The sequence below is a fragment of the Talpa occidentalis genome, unplaced genomic scaffold, assembly GCF_014898055.3.
Source record: "Talpa occidentalis isolate TD23 unplaced genomic scaffold, MPIMG_talOcc4v2.1 talOcc4.10, whole genome shotgun sequence".
NCBI classification, from domain to species: domain Eukaryota; kingdom Metazoa; phylum Chordata; class Mammalia; order Eulipotyphla; family Talpidae; genus Talpa; species Talpa occidentalis.
In genome coordinates this window covers 2,453,495-2,466,526 of record NW_023600993.1, presented here as the reverse complement: position 1 = coordinate 2,466,526, position 13,032 = coordinate 2,453,495, and positions in this window count along the sequence as shown.

The following is a 13,032-nucleotide window of genomic DNA, read 5'->3' as shown; positions in this document are numbered from 1 at the left end:
GTCACCTCGGTAGCTTGAAATTGGCCGGAGCAGGAATATTGACACCATGGAAATTGGCAGACACTACACATCGGCCATCCCTGCTCCCTACAGACTGGCTCATAATACCAAATTCATAGCATTTGAGTAAGGGCTGAATAAAGCAACATGAAGTTGGATGGATAAGGCGAGGAGACACATACCACATACAGCCTACAGTTAGATGGCTTGTTCCCCTAGCAGCTCCTCGGCCTGTCTGCTGTGGGACCTGGGCAAGCTGCTTAACCTCTCTGAGCCTCCATGCTCTGCAAAGGGAGATGATCTTGCTGTCTGCCTCAAAGGTCTATTATGGGGAGCAGATGAAGGTGCGCGGAGGGAGCTCTTCTAGCAGAGCCCAGCACAGCATTAGCGTCCCCACAGCGCTAGTTACTGTTTCTGAAACACAGCAACTCAGCTCAGTCTCTCCTCCATAAGACAGGGCTGCGAGGATCCCCATCTTACTCAGTGTTGTAACTGAGGAGGCATTTCCTACAAGAGTCGGTCCAGCAGTGGACAAAGTCCCGGGGGGGGGGGCCTGCCCTTTGAATGTTGCATAGAATTAAGTTCAGGGGAATGTGGGGTCACGCACTCAGCCCTGTTCCCCAGTGGTGTGTAAAGATCAGGAATCCTAGTGCCCTGGGAATGCAGGTGCTGAGACGGGGGCAGGAGATAAGAGTGACCTGTGTTGGCCACGAGGCTGTTGTGTAAGAGGGTAAACTCGACGGAGCGGAGCTTCAGGCTTCCTTGCAGAGCATTCTGGTTTCAGCCAACAGAGGAAATGTCACAGTTCAGGATGAGATTTTAACTTATAACCTCCCAGAAGGCAGGGACCGCGTCTACCTAATCCAGGGAAGCCTCTCTGAGTAGATGAGCCCGTCAGTGGGGGCTCCTACAGTCTCCTGGGACTTTGTTTCGGTAGAATCGCATTTGAAATGGGCGTGACACGTTCCAGATGCCTCCACCCTCGCCTGATCATTGGCCTCGCGGCATCTCCGGCCCCAGTGCCCACACCTGACCCACAGGAGCTCTCTGTACCTGCCCGAGTCAGAGAGGAGCCAGGACTGCCCCTCAGCCAACATGTCACTGCCCCCCCAAACCTGGAAGGGTCAGAATGTCAGCCCTGTCTTTTCAAAGGACAGAGGAGAACTCCGGGAAAGGAAAACAGGGGTCCTGGCGGGGCTGAGAAGGCAGCTGTTCTCCCGCCGAGCTCAGCAGCCGCACCGTAAGTAAGGCTGAAGCCTGGGGAGCACCATCCGCGGAGCGCGGCCACTGAGCAGACCCACAAAGTGGCCTGGAGCATTTGAAGCTTCTCCTCCTCCCCTGGGAACGCACCTTCCCTGATCAGCCTCCAGGGAGTATGTCACGAGGAGGGGTGACGTTGGGCCATCTGAGCCAGCCGCGTGACTCGGCCCAGTTAAAGCCTCTATAAAACACTGCCACTTGGCCGGGGGTGGCTCAGAGAATTGCTCATTTTGCAGCCGCCCCAGACAGTGCCTCGTGAGGAAATCCCAGTCCATGAAAACTGCTCCCTGCCCATGGGGGGCACCTCGCCTGCCCTCCGCAGCTGGGAGCGGCTTGCAGATGACACCTGGGACACACCTGGGCCCACACACACCCACAGGCCCGAGAATCCCAAAGGCAGAAGACAGGCCCTCCCCACTGCTGGCATTTGGAAAACGCCCTCGCCTCTTCTAGCCGGAGTCCGGTGCAGGCAACCACGTCTGCCTGGCCCGCCGGGTGCTTGGGAGCTCAAGGCAGCCCCAGGTGTGCGCCCTCGCCTGCTGTTTACTTCTCAGCCGGGGATGCCAGCCTCGTGGGACCACTCCCTCTTCTGAGCTCCCGCGACGGGCAGGCCGCCCAGAAAATGCTCCCTGGAGTCCCCTCCTCCTGAGAGCGCCCCTGGCTCACCTGCCCTCACACGCTGCGTGGAAGTGCTGCGTGCACACCCGGGCTGCCACACGGAGGGCTTCCTGGCAGCGCCGGCCTCCTCCTGGCAGGTGCCCACGCCGCTGGCCTCGCCCCAGTGAGGCGCCCAAATATCTCCAGACACTGGCAGGTAGCCCCGGGAGCAAAAATGTCCCCCGCTGAAAATGATGGATTCCACACAGTCCTTTCCCAGGCCCCACCGTCCTGCCCCAGACCCGGTGCGCCGAGGGCCTGGCGGAGGCCCCTCAGGAGTGTCCGGGGCTGACGCTGCCCGGAAGGCCCGGGATGGCCCACACAGGGGAGGCAGAAAGAGGATCAGCACGCGCCGGTCTGCTCTTGGAACCGCTCTCCAGACAAGCACCCCGAACCCTGCACCCCCGGCACCAGCAGCCCCCGGGGGGTCGGAAGCCCTGTGCCCCTCCCCCCGCTCCTCCCCCTTGGGGAGCAAAACATCCTGCTCAAACTCACCGCACCTACTAAGAAACTGAAAAAAGCAAAAAATTATTTCAGAACTGAAAGAAGAAAAATGTTTCCCTGCCCCCCCGCCCCCCCAGCCCCAGCTGCAGACGCGCCGCTTGGAAGGGACACCCGAGAGCGGCAGGTGTGTCTGGTGGGTGTGCCCGCGGGAACTCAGGCGGGGCACGGACCTCGGAAGTGGTGCCCACAGGGCTGGAGGCCGGAGGCTGGAAGTGGGAGATCCGGTGTGGGCAGGGCCGGGGAGGGGGGAGGCCTGTTCTGAGCCCCCCATGCCCTCCCCCAGCCTACAGTGGCGTGTGGGAGCTCGCCCACCTCAAGTGAAGCTTCGTGTGCCTCCTCCTTGTGTATGCTGAGCCCAAGGCCCCTTTTTACTGACCGAGGCCCGGCCCCTCATCTTGAATCTTCACGCAGTAACTCTGGTCAATGACTCCTTACCTCCAGATCAGGCTGCCTGGAGGTGCTGCAGATTAGGACTTCGGCACTGGGGTCACCATCCCATCCCTCACACTGTCCCCTATTCTTTCTGGGAAGGAGGAACTTGGTATTTATCCAAAATGGGACCCTTTTGGCCTCCCTGGTGGTGCAAGGGGCTAAGCACCGCACTATGGAGCAATCTGCAGCCTCTGCGGCACGAGTTCGATCCCCAGTTGGCCAGGGAGCTACCCACATGGCGCAGCAGACCTCTCCTGTCTCCCCGCTGCTCCCCTCAGCAGTGGATTCCAGTAGATCCGCCTGTTCTGCTCCCCACTCTGTCTCTGGTGGATCCTCTCACCCCCCACACCTCTGGCCTGTGCCCCAGCTCTTGTGTGCATAAATAAATAAATCCTTAAAAAAAGGGGGCCCTTTTGAGGGTAAAGAGGGTGCTGTCAATAATCACGCCAGGACTGCAGGTGTCCTGCAGAACCGTCCTGATCCCAAGGGGGTATAGGTCACCTCCCCGCAAAGCTGCAGACCCAGGGACTGGGGTGTGGGGGCAGAAGGCACAGCCTCCACTGCAGCCTCCACCGCACCCAAGAGGTGTGGCTGGTTCTGGGAACATCTCACTTGCCTTGACCAGACCCAGGTGGGCATCTCGGCTCCAGCCCGCGCTCGCGCTCCTGCCCTTACAGTCTGAGAGCAGCATCTTTCCTGCCGAGGTCGCCTCCCTGCCTGACCTCTCCCCTCACCCCAGGATGCCACAGCGGACCCCACCCCAGTTCTCTCCCAGGCGCCCCATCGCAGTTCCCTGGAGGGGGTAGAAGGGGGATGGAGGAGGAAGAAGAAATGGCTCGCGGGCTCATGTTGGGTAATGTGCAAAATACTTCCCGGAGGCCATTCATCTCCCCCTCGCGCGCCTTCCTAGATGGAGAAACTTCACACCCTGCTTCGCAGAGGTAAAACCAAGGCTTTGAGAACGTGGGTAAACTGCCTAAGTGTGCACAGCTTTCACCCATTTTTTCTCACACATTTGCAAACATAATGTGCATAAGCATAAAATGATGCCGGGAAACTTGCCTTTTGCACTGAATATATTGTAGGTTGATGATTCTGCCTCATTCCAACCAGCCAATCGCTCCAAACCCCCGTCTCCCTGTTATCATCCTCCTGAAAGTTAGCCTGCGTCCGGGAGACACCGAGACACACCTGCAGTGCTCCGGAAACAGCTTCCTCGGCGGCCACCCGGAGGCCAGGACCCCCCCTCGGCTGGTCTGAACTCCGCGCGAGCAATCCTAGTGCAACTAAGACCGGCTGAGTGTAAACCTCTTGCCAGTTCTCTCTGGGTGTTTTACTCCGAGACTTTGGCTGTTGTGGGTTCAGAAAGGAAAGGGGAAAATAGACAGCTGGGAAGGGCTGTTTAGGGAAGCCCGTAATGAGGCTTAGCAAAGCAAAGGGAAACGCACCCTGAGCCCAGTCGCTCGCAGACTCCTGGCAGCCGGAGAGTGAGTCTGAAGCCGCCTCATGCCTGAGCCCCTCGGGCCCCTCGAGACAGGGCCCGGGTCGGGACGCGTCCCAGGAGCCGCTGCCACCCGGCTACCAACCTCAAATAATGCGGATTAATTTTTGGTCAACTCTGCTGGGGCCTTAATAAATCAGGAAATTGCAGCTTGCCTCAAGAACACAGGTTGCAAATTGAAACCGCTGATTTCTAACTCCCAACAGAGGTTTCTTCTGTTACAAGGGGCGGAGATTCTGGAAGCTGCCACGTAGAAAATAGATCTATTCTGCCTGCCAATTTCTTCTACCAGAGCAGAAGGACAAAGGAACCCTTTGAAAGTGTGGTTTCCTCCAACAGACATTTATTAAGCACCTACTGTGTGCAGGTCCCGTCCTAGGGAGTGGGATATCGTCAGAGAACAAAATGGCGAGGTGGGGAAGGGACAGAACCGTCCAAAACCTCGTTCGTCTGAACTTAGGAGGAGCCAGGAAAACCACAGTTCCTGATGGTGTGTTTTAGGGTCAAGCCAACCCTCGGTAGTGCACAGGGTAATTCGATAACAATAATCATTCCTTATGCTTATGTAACCAATACGAATTGCCTCGTGATCCCAGCTTCATGGCAATTTCATGTCTCTGTTTTGGAAATTGAGTTAGGACCAGCTCACAGCCCTGCATCTCAGGACCAGCAGGGAGGCTGGTCTCTGTCTTCTGGGCGCTCCCTTCACCCTGGCAGGTCAGGCTTCCTCAGGGTGCCCCAGGATTCAAAATATACTGCGCCTCCAACGCTCAGGATCCTGGTTTCTCAGTGCAGGGTTGGCGGGGGCAGCTGATGCTCCAGGCTGTGTGATGGCATTGTCAGAAATGAGTGACCCACTCCAGGGGAGACCGCAGATGCTCAGCCAGCACAAGACCAGTTAGCCATGGGGGGGGTGCAGGCTCCCGGGACCCCTGCATGCTTGACATTAACCTTTTTTTTTTTTTTAAGAATTATTTATTTATACAAGCACTGGGTACAGTCAGAAGCGTGGGAGGGTGAGAGAATTCACCAGAGCGGGGAACAGAGCAGGCAGAAGGACCGAGGACACTGCTGAGGGGAGCAGCAGGCGGCAGGAGAGGTCTGCGCACCATGCGGGACCCTCCGGTCACCTCCGGTGACCGGGGAGCAGCCGGGGAGCGAACTGGTGCTGCAGAGGCTGCGGGCAGCTTCGCAACCTGGTGCTCAACTGCTGTGCCACCAGGGAGGCCCTTGAAGTTAAACTTTGATACCAGATCCTGGGACGTTGGGGGAGGGAGCCTGTGAAGGGTCACAGTAGAGAGCACCTGAGGGGTGGTGGCATCAAGGCACCATCTATTGATCAACCGTTAACGAAGCACTTTGATCTGTTGACCACCACATAGCTGCACCTGTGCACACAGGTAAACAGCCCAGGCGGCCCCCTGTCTGCTGGGTGGATGCTGACTGCAGGGATGGATGGTGGCTTACCCAACACACAAGACTTTCTTCCTGGCTCAAATATATAATGGAGTAGGGAAAACCAGGTTCCAATAATAAGATAGACCCAATGAAGTGTCAGAATCCTAAAATGCATGCCATTCATTCTTATACAAAGGTTGGCAGCAAATTTAGTGCTAAACTTGCAGGTGGCCATGCAAAAAGGATAGTGCAATTATTTTCAAGATTGATTTTGCCCCATGCATATAAGATTAAAATGTATTTTAGGGGCCTCCCTGGTGGCACAGGAGTTAAAGTCTCGGCGCCATCAAGCCACTGCAGCACGAGTTCGATCCCCAGCCAGGGAGCAGACCCTCAGGGTGCATCAGACCTCTCCTGTCTCCCCACTGCTCCCCTCAGCAGTGAATTTCAGTAGATCTTCCTGTTCTCCTCCCCACTCTGTCTCTGGTGAGTCCTCTCACCCCAGCAGCTCTGGTCTGCACTGAAGCTCTTGTATGCATGAGTAAATAAAAATAAATCTTAAAAAATGTATTTTAACTGATTTTGCATGCATGCACAAATGCGCACGCGCGCACACACACACACACAGAGTGGTTGTTCAAAAGAAAGCAGAGTCGATGTCAGAGGACTTTCTCCTTCATAAGAGGTGTGAGGACTAATGTAATGGAGATATCACCACCAACATGTCTATAGACAACAGAATCGCCAATTTTCTTGGCTGTTCTTATAGTGGCTGCAGGAAAGCCGGGGCATTACTACGCCTGATTTAATGCAAGGGCTCCTTCAGGGACCCATACAGTCCAAGAAAACAGCCCTCTCACGCTGTGGCTTGATGCCCAAACTTGCCAGTGAGAGATTAACCTGTCATTTCTAAATACCTGAAAAGCAGCTATTAGCTCATGTACAGGACAAATGTTTCAAATTCTATATGCCAATATCCATCATCCATGCAAGGACACAGCCCAAGTCTTGGACATTCTTTGATTAAAAAGCACTGGAAAAGATTAAAATGTTTCTTGGTTTTGGATTATACTACTCAGATTTTTTTTTTCAATAGTAACAATTTGCTTCCCCTCCTGTCTGGATATTGGCAGTGTACATCCTGACATCCACGTGGGGACTGATCCCAAGGGATACGGTACGAAAGAATTTCCATTGAGGTGAGGCAATCCATCACTGCAACTTCTATTTATATTTAGTTTTTTAAAAGGAAAGGGGCAGAGGGAGGGATGGAGGATGGAAGGAGGAAAAAAATATAGAAAACTTCCTCTGCCTCACTCCCAAATGACCAAGTAGAAATGCGGGGCGGGAGGCATTCAGAGAGAATTCCACATAATGAGGGGTTGAGAGGCCCTTCTGTGGGCTGATCTGCTCTATAGGGCACCTCTACACACCATTTCAATATCCTTTTGACCCCAGATGGTGCAAGGACTGGCCTCCCTCCCTGTGGGGGGTCAGTGTTAGGCCACACTAACACAGCCTGCACTTTGGACCGTTCGTCCTGCTCTGGGACCTGGGATTGCCTTGGCACAGGCTGGAAAAGCATGAGCTTTATGCCCACGAGGCCCGCCTTGACCAGTGGGGGACAGGAGCTGGATCTAGAGAAGCTCCTCTGTTGTCCTGCAGGCACACGGTTCAGAAATGAAATCCTTAGGGTTTCCCAATGAGTCCCGGTGGGATGAAGCATGAAGCTCCTTTATCCAGAGAGTGGGGGAGCCACGTGATAGGCGATCCTGGTGCCGGTTTTCCAAACTTTGCTGCCCCCTGGCCTCCCTGTGTCACTGTTCCCCCAGGTCCACATTCCCCATTGAACTAGCTATGAGCAAGACTTTGTACTAGGCTCTACTTTTGGAGGACCCCAGTTGAGAATCTGTTTCTAGCATATTTTACTGTGTTCCTACTTAGACAGGTTTATAAATTTGTCCTTCAGTTTTAATAAAATTAACCTTTGCCTGATGAGTAAGTGGCTTTCAAAGACTTTGCCGTAAAGCTTCTGAGGGAAATAGACCTGGGATGCTACACAAGACTGTGAGAAAAGAGCAAAATGACTCTTATTCACAGGATGAATTCCTCTTCAGTCTCAAAGGGGAAAGAATAATTTTTTAGCTATTAAAATAACCAAGAGGAGCCTCTGAGGAAGGGTGGAGTCAAGAGGGATCCGGAGTAGGGTCTAGAAGCATGAAAAAAAGAATCTGGATGCAAATGGAGAATCATCCACCTAAGGAACATCCCTGGTCCATATCAGTCTAGTCGTACATCTACTCACACACAATTTGCTTACCATTAAAAATTTCATTCACAGGGAATGAGCCCAGAGATATGGTATATATGGCACATAAGTCACTTCTCTTTCTGGAGCTCCTCTTTAAAATTCAACTAATTAATCAACTACAGAGCAGCAGAATTCTCCGATTCTCACACCAGGACCAGGAGAGATTCATGCAGCTGTGTATCTGAAGGTGCATCTCAGTCATAGAGACAAAGGATCAGGGAGACAGACTTGTGAGCAGCCGACCTGATCTGAGGTTCCCAAGAGCGGAGGGCAGAGACAGCAAAAAACCCCAAACCCTCAGCCCAAGGGTTTCACAGAGCATTGAAGGCGAGGCGCAGTCCGTGGACGGGACCTCCACCAGGAACGTGTGCAGAAAGCAGGAACCACTTCCAGTCCCGCAGCTCAGAGCCATTGCCCCAGGGAGTTCCAACAACCCAGTGACTCCAAGGAGGAGGGGAGGTTGTGGGACAGTGTAGATGAGTCAGATTCCCCTCTCCTGCCCAGGGCAATGACTGGATCCTTCCACATACCTCACATCCTCACCAGTGTGGTTGTCGAACCAGAGCGCGCAGCTAAAGCCACCACCCCAAGCTGGAGTTGGTAATGCACTTAATGACATTAGGAGCAGACAGACCAAAAACTAAAGCCATTGCACCACCTACTGAGAATACAAAGAACAGCATCCTATTAGAAAGCTGGGCCAGAAAACGTGGTGGATGGAGCCAAATGTGCAGACAAGCAACGTGAAACGATATGAAATAAAAAGAGAGAGAATAATAACTCCCCCCAAATCAAACAGATAACTGACCCTAACAGAGTTATTGTGAAGAAACTCAAAGAGAGACAATAAAACTCAGAAAAGCAATCCAATGAGCTCAGGAAGAAACTTGATGAGAGGGAGTACTTTATAAAAGAGATTAAACTATAAAAAATTAACAGAGGTTCAGCATGGGAACAACATCATAAATTATATGAAGAATGCTATGGAAAGTTTTTGTACTAGAATAGACCCAATGGAGGGATGAACTCAAATTTAGAAACATAGTCATCAGGTGGCAAAAGAGAAATAAGATTTACAAAAGAAGAAGAAATGCTACGCGATCTATCCAGTTCCATTAGGAAAGGCACCATAAGGACAATGAGGATCCCAGAGGGTGAAGAGAGAGAGAAGGGAGAAAAAAACTTATTCAAAGAAATAATAGCTGAGGGCCTCCCCGGTGGCGCAGCGGTTGAGCGCTGGGTTGTGAAGCTGCCCGCAGCCTCTGCGGCGCCAGTTCGATCCCCGGCTGCTCCCCGGCCACCGGAGGAGGGTCCCACATGGCATGCAGACCTCTCCTGCCGCCTGCTGCTCCCCTCAGCAGTGTGCTTCGGTCCTTCTGCCTGCTCTGCTCCCCGCTCTGGCTCTGGTGGATTCTCTCACCCTCCCGCGCTTCTGACTGTGCCCAGTGCTTGCATAAATAAATAAATAAATAAATCTTAAAAAAAAAAAAAAAAAGAAATAAAAATAGCTGAGAACTTTCCAAACTTGGGGAGAAACTGCATGAGCAAGTCTATGAAGCTTAGCTGCATAGTTACCTAAGTGCAAAGAGACCTATACCAAGATGCATAACAGCGAAACTCAAGTCAGTGACAAAGAAAGAATGTTAAAGGGATTGTGAGCTGGGCATGGGAAGCATGCAGCCTATAAAGGCACTCCATCAGGCTATCACGAGACACCTCAGCAGAAACTCTACAGGCCAGGAGAGAGTGGAACAATATATTCAAAATACTCAAAGATCAACACTGTGAAGAATATTCTATCTAGCAAAGCTATCTTTCAGATATGACAGAGAAATACAGGTTTTCCCAGACAAACAAAAGCTGAAGTTCGCCAGGCCTACTTTATTTATTTATTTTTTTAAGATTTATTTTTATTTATTTATTTTATTTATTTATACAAGCACTGGGTACAGTCAGAAGCGCGGGAGGGTGAGAGGATTCACCAGAGCCAGAGCGGGGAGCAGAGCAGGCAGAAGGACCAAAGCACACTGCTGAGCGGAGCAGCGGGCGGCAGGAGAGGTCTGCGCGCCATGTGGGACCCTCCTCTGGTGGCCGGGGAGCAGCCGGGGATCGAACCGGCGCCGCAGAGGCCGCGCGCAGCTTCGCAACCCAGCGCTCAACCGCTGCGCCCCCGGGGAAGCCCTGCCAGGCCTACTTTAAAAGGAATGTTGAGAGAAGCTTTCCTATGTGAGTTTAAAAAAATGTTCACAAAAATTGAGCAGGTGGTAAATAGAAAGAACCAGAAAGTTATAACTCTATGTGAGAGCAGGGTATTAAATTCTAATTCACAGAACTGAGGTTAATAGGAGAAAAACATCCAAACACTTCAAAAAAAAACTGAAAATGGAAAATTTCCTAACTTGTTTTATGAAGACAACATAATCCTGAATCTAAAAAGAGACAAACACACCACAACAAAAGGAAAACTAGGGTGGTGCAGGCGGTTGAGCGCAGTACTGTGAAGTTGTTCGCAGCCTCTGCAGCACCGGTTCCATCCCCGCCAGCCAGGGAGCTACCCACATGGTGCAGCAGACCTTTCCTGTCTCCCCGCTGCTCCCCTCAGCAGTATTTTCAGTCCTTCTGCCTGTTCTGCTCCCCACTCTGTCTCTGGTGAATCCTCTCACCCTCCCGCGCATCCTGTACCCTGGTTCTTATATAAATAAAATAAATATTTTTAAAAAAAAAAAGGAAAACTACAGACCAATATCTCCAATGAACATAGATGCAAAAATCCTTGACAAAATTTTAGCAAGTCAAATTCAACAATACATAAAAAGGATCATTTATTATGATCAAATGGGATGCAAGGCTAGTTCAACATACACAAATCAGTCAACATGACATACCACGTCAACTAAGTGAAGGATAAAATGCTGCATTATCATCTCAATAGATAGAGAAAAGGCATTTGACAAGAGTCAACAACCGTTTATGATTTAACTCAAGAAAACTCAATAAAATGGGTTATAAAAGGGACGTACCTTAACATAAGAAAAGCCACATGTAACAAACCCACATCATACTCAATGGTGAAAAGCTGAAAGCTTTCTCCCCAAGATCTTGAACAAGACAAGGGTGTACACTCTCATAACAACCATTCATCATAGTAAAGTGCTAACCAGAGTAAGAACGAGAAATAAAAGGCATTCATTCGGGAAAAGAAGAAGTAAAACTACCAGTGTTTGCAGACATGATTTTATGCACAGGAAACCCTTAAGACTCCACAAAAAAATATTAGAAATAAATGCAGAAAAGCCGCAGGCTACAAAATCAATATACAGAAACAAGGTGTATTTCTGTACACGATGAGCCATCAGAAAGAGAAATTAAGAAAACAACACCATTTACAAATGCACCCAAATACAGAGAAAACATCTGGGAATAAATAAAGTTAACCTAGGAGGTAGAAGACCTGTGCAATGAAAACCACTGGCATTTTTAAAATAAATAGAAGCTACAATGAAATGGAAAGATACCCCATGCTTATAAATCGGAAGAATCAACATTGTTAACAATTGGTAACCTAAAGCAATACACAGATTCAATACAATCCCTGTCAAAAATCTCAATGGCAGGCCTCCCTGGAGGTGCCCGGGGTTAAGTCTCAGTACCATGAAGCTGTCTGCAGCCTCTGCAGCACGAGTTCCATCTCCGGCCAGGGAGCTGCCCACATGGCACAGCAGACCTCTCCTGTCTCCCTGCTGCTCCCGTCAGCAGTGGATTTCAGTCAGTCTGCCTGTTCTGCTCCCCACTCTGTCTCTGGTGAATCTCTCACCCCTGCATCTCTGGCCTGTACCCCAGCTCTTGTATGCATGATAAAATAAATCTTTTTTAAAAATCCCAATGGCAATCTATTTCTTTCAAACTATTTCTTCACATAAATAGAACCAAAAAAATCATAACATTTCTTTGGAACTATGAAAGGCCCCAAAGAGACAACACAATCCTGACAAGAACCAAAATGGCAGCATCACACTCCCTGACTTCAAACGACAATATACTGCCAAGCAAGGAGAGGGGATCCGTGTGCCAGAGGATGAATAATGCCCCTGGGGGAGGGGACCGGTGCCCTCTTAGGCTTCTTAGAACTTTGGAGCAGCAGCAACTTTCTGTTGATACCAAGAGATGGGCAGGGGAGCTTCTGCTGGGAGCTGGTGGCGGCAGTGCCAGGTGATTCACTTTTCAACGACTTCCACACCCAGCAGCTGGTGGCAATGGCAGCGCTCACCGAGCGAGCTGAGTAAACCAGGACAGCATGTTTCCACACTTCTCAGCCGTGTATTTCTAAACAGTGTGTGGAAACCGTGTCTCTGAGAGCCTCTCTCCAGGGAGTCGTGGGCGTCTGCGTGGGGCTGCTGCCTCCGGAGCCCTCGGGACCGCCTGCCTGCGGGAAGGCCGAGATGGGCCCTCCACACACACACCCTGGACATGAAGGAAAGAGCCACAGACACCTCCACTTTTCAGATGATGAAAACATCAGGCTGTGGAGCATCTGCACTCCACACATGCTCTGCCTGGAGCGGTTGCCATGGGAACCCCGTCATAGTGGAAGGAACCCGCCATATTGGAAGGACCTCACGTGTTTCAGACATTACTTTGTGAAACCACTGAAGGAACTTACGGTCAGTGAGAGATGATGAACTTCTTAGCAAATATTGTATGCACCCGCGTCCATGCCACGGTTTAAAGCTGATGCTGAGAAGTGTCTTTCCAGGAGAGAACTCAGGGCCAGCTTGTGCGCGGGCACGTGAGTAGCGCTGGCTGGTGGGTGGGTGCAGAAGTGACAGGTGTCTCTTCTGAGCCAAGGCAGATGAGAAGAGAGGGCATCCTTTTCCTTCTGTCCCTCTCCTCCTGGAAGTGAGGTCCCCGGGCCCCGAGGGACGGCAGAGCCCTGGGAAGAGACGACCTTGCTTCCTGAATCACTGCAAGG